Here is a 4,860-nt window from a genome sequence, read left to right as displayed (position 1 = left end):
TCTCTCTCTCTCTCTCTCTCTCTCTCTCTCTCTCTCTCTCTCTCTCTCTCTCTCTCTCTCTCTCTCTCTCTCTACTAAGCCACTTAAATTCGAGAGGATGGTTTAATTAACGTGAATCTTAACACAAATCTCACGAGCAGTCAACCGTCAGACATTTCGAATGGCTTTGATGCTGAAGAAGGGGCATTCCCTCTCTTACAGCAGGTCCTAGTTCCTGGTTCTTGAGCGCTCATTCCATAAACAATTCACAGGAGGTGCAAAACTCTGTTCCCTTGTTGTTTCCAATTTCAGTCGTTTTTAATTTTACTTTGCTTTATAGTACATCAGAATCTTTATTTTAATTCTTTTCAGCAACAGTAACCCCGAAAATTGAAAGATGTTCCTAAACTAGATATTACAAAATATTTCCACTTTACTTTTAACCCTCCCCCAATCATTTCTTTTTTTTTTAACTGAGACAGAGCCATGCTATTAGCTTTGACATCCATCGCTTTCCAGGTTGACAACATTCTCAATTTTCAGGGCTAACCTTATATATCCTGTTAGGGGATTTCAGTTCGAACGGTTTGTTTTGGTTCGTGTTCTTCTTCTTCTTGCGAATTCAAGTTGGGATTGGAAGGACCTCTCTCATGATGGTACCTTGCGTAACCTTGCCTGAAATAAATATTCCTAACTTTGATAAAAATCAACTGACAGAGACTTGTGTAAATATACATTTCTACCTCGATGGTGATATGTAACCAAGCATATAACAAGTAAAAAATGCGCCGAAGAAATCGAGTTTTCTGCAAATCGTATAAACAAGGCCACCGAAAATAGATCTGGCTTTCGGTGGTCTCGAAATGCTGTATGAGCCGCTGCCCATGAAACCTTAACCACGGCCCGGTGGTGGCATGTTCTATATCATTGGCAGGGGCACGATTATGTCTAACTTTAACCTTAAATAAAATAAAAAAAAAACTACTGAGGCTAGAGGGCTGCAATTTGCTATGTTTGATGATTGGAGGGTGGATGATCAACATACCAATTTTCAGCCCTCTAGCCTCAGCAGTTTTTAAGATCTGAGGGCGGACAGAAAAAAGTGCGGACGGACAGACAAAGCCGGCACAATAGTTTTCTTTTCCAGAAAACTGAAAATGTAAGCAGAGAAAATGGAACAAAATTCCTGATAAAAGAGGAGCCGGCATAAAGGTAGTCCTCTGAAATGCTTTACTCGGTCAGAAAGGGAACCGCATCAGCGCAGTAACTAACCTAGTTATGACTAGAGAAGAGGTGTTTACGCTGGCCTGAGAGCTTCTCATGGACGAAAAGGTAAATAGATTGCTATGCATTACGGGATACTTGATTTCTTTCGCTTCCTGCTTAAGTGAAAGTGGTCACATATTAGAGGAAACTTCCGTAAACTGCGTAACATTTGTTGCTGCGTATAAATGAGGCAGGACTGCTTGGGGAAAGTGTCCTTACTTATTGGCATCTGATTATTTTGGTTCTCTGAATTCGGTTTCACTTCATTTTTAGTTATTGCAATTCAGTTCCACTTTATTTTCAGTTATTGCAATTCAATTCCACTTTATTTTACGTTATTGCAATTCAGTTCTAGTTATTTTCACTTAATGCAGTTCAGTTCACCGTTCCCATTACTAATTTTGGAAAACTACTTAATACAGATTGTATATTATATGTATGGATTCTCTCTCTCTCTCTCTCTCTCTCTCTCTCTCTCTCTCTCTCTCTCTCTCTCTCTTATTCGTGAAACGCTTTCCCCATACTAATATTAGAAACAAATTAATACATATTGTATATTATGATTATAAATTCTCTCTCTCTCTCTCTCTCTCTCTCTCTCTCTCTCTCTCTCTCTCTCTCTCTCTCTCTCTCTCTCTCTCTCTCTCTTTCAGAAAAAATAGGAGACAGGAAATGGAGCAGCATTCGTAAAAGAATTATCCGACCCAATTTGTCTCCGCGGCTTTCTCTCTGTAGCATTAAGGGATAATCTTTTTATCTCGCCCTCATACTTTTCTCTCCTTTCTCGCTCTCTCTCTCCTCCTTATACCTAATCCTGTTACCTTCTTACTCTCTACTCTCTCCCTCCCCCCTCCTACACATATCCTTTCCCATTGTCCATCCTGTTTCGAATCCTACGTAATCATATCTGTAATACCAAGATTCCCTTCCTACAGGTCTGTGTAATTTTTTTTTTTTGTGTCATATTCCCGTGTGTGTGTGTGTGTGTGTGTATATATATATACAGTATATATAATACATATATATATTTATATGTATCTAAAATATATATATATATATATATATATATATATATATATATATATATATATATATATATATATATATATATATATATATATATATATATATATGTGTGTGTATATATATATATATATATATATATATATATATATATATATATATATATATATATATATATATATATATATATATATATATATATATATATATATATATATATATATATATATATATATATATATATATATATATATAAATCTCTTATACTGAGAGTCAAAATCATCAGTTACGTTCTTTGCTACCAGCGAAAGCTAGCAATGGTCCCTCAGTCGTTAGCACAAGAAAAATGTTGAACTGCGTCAACTTCTGAGCCGCCAGAGAAAAAGATTCTCCCCCTCTCCCGTCGATGATGCTGTAACTTGTGCAATTCGGGTCATCATTATCTCGCTCCTACAGCTTTTATCACCGAGGAATGATCGAAGTTACTTTACAGACGTCCCCAACTTCTCTCTGCCTGTGTCCCAGTGAGACGGTGTTTAAGAAAAGGAATTAGTCTCACACGGAAGCTTACAAATGCACAAGGATATGTTTCTTCTTTAGATGTAAAATTATTATTATTATTATTATTATTATTATTATTATTATTATTATTATTATTATTATTATTATTATTATTAAAAATGCTCGTAGTAGCATGGGTCTTCAAATGGAGAAACAAATCCGCAGTTATGTAAATGTACATATATTTAAAGATAGATCTGCACAGATAGCTTTTGGGAATATATTCGATTCCCTTTTGAAAAGGTGAATCCAACAGATTATATTATTATTATTATTATTATTATTATTATTATTATTATTATTATTATTATTATTATTATTATTATTATTATTATTATTCATAATAATAATAGCATGAGTCACTAAAATGACGAAGAAATCCTCAACAGTGTAAGTGTAAATATACATACTAAAAATATATAACAAAACTAGAGCTCTCGAGAACCTGCTCGACTCTTCTTATAAGTTGAGAAGGAGGATCGAGCAGGTTCTCAAAAGCTCTCGTTTTGTGTGTAATTTTAATATATATTTACACCTATACTATTGTGGATTTCTTCATTATTATTATTATTATTATTATTATTATTATTATTATTATTATTATTTAGATGATGAATTCTATTCATTTGGAATAAGCCCACCAAAGGGGCCAATGATTGAAATTCAAGCTTCCAAAGAATATGGTATTCATTTGAAAGAAGTAACAGAAGGTAACAGAATGTACAGAAAGAAGAGATCAACTATTGGAAAAGAAAAAATAAATTGACAAATTAATTAATAAACAGATAAAAATGTATGCAAATTATAAAGAGTATATTAAGCTATTTCTGACAAGCAGACCTTCTGGTCCCCAGAGAATAAAAATATACGAAAAGAATGTCAGAAGCCACTGGATAAAAAGTAAAAAAAAAAAAAAAGAGTTTGGCATAACATGTTATGAATTCAAAGGAGACGAACTAATTAGGTTGGGAGGAAAGAACCAGAGAGAGAGAGAGAGTCTGGAATGTTGGTATAGCCTCAATTTTGCAGACGCGGTGAAGACAAGCATGTTGCAAGATGACGTTGGTTGAATGCAATAAGGGATCGCTGAAGTCAAAATTCCCTTCGAAGAAATTCATTCGTAATAATATTCTTAAAAATATAAAACTTTGTGTACTAGACTTCCATGTGAAGGATATGTCAAATAAGGCTTATAATCGCAATAATGCAATAGATTTGATGTAGATCTATACAAAGATCAACGCAAGGGACAAAATTAGTCAAGAGTGAGACTAGGCGGTCGGCACCCGTGGAGAGAATAGGAGATTAAAGGATAAATAATTACTGACATAAGAAGGCGATAATTTTTAAATAAGATGATTCATGAAAAGGGCGTAAATAACAGTAAATATGCCTATAAAGAGAGAACAGTGATCATAAGACCTACAAGCGTAGACGTTGGTCCTCCATGAAGTGGCAATTATGCCGTGAAAGCTGTTGCATAAGATTTAAAACCATGATTTAATATTTGTGCGTGTGTCTGTTTGTATCTAAGTCAATATATATGTAAGTCTATATTTTCTTTTTCAAAGAGTTCTGTATTGTTCATCCATTGTAGTTTTCTATAAGAGAAAACTGTTGTGCCGGCTTTGTCCGTCTGCACTTTTTTCTGTCCGCCCTCACATCTTAAAAACTACTGAGGCTAGAGGGCTGCAAATTGGTATGTTGATCACCCGCCCTCCAATCATCAAAGATACCAAATTGCAGCCCTCTAGCCTCAGTAGATTTTATTTTATTTAGGGTTAAATTTAGCCATGATCGTCCTTCTAGCAACGATATAGGATAGGCCACCACCGGGCCGCTATAAAGTTTCATGGGTCACGGCTCATACGGCATTATACCGAGACCACCGAAAGATAGATCAGTTTTCGGTGGCCTTGATTACACGCTGTAGCGGCTGTACAGAAAACTCGATTGCGCCGAAGAAACTTCGGCGCATTGTTTGCTTGTTTACACTGACTCTCCAACGATTACTTTCGATCTTCCTCTGTC

This window comes from Macrobrachium rosenbergii, chromosome 23 (assembly GCF_040412425.1).
Source record: "Macrobrachium rosenbergii isolate ZJJX-2024 chromosome 23, ASM4041242v1, whole genome shotgun sequence".
NCBI classification, from domain to species: Eukaryota; Metazoa; Arthropoda; class Malacostraca; order Decapoda; family Palaemonidae; genus Macrobrachium; species Macrobrachium rosenbergii.
This window is presented reverse-complemented; position numbering follows the sequence as displayed.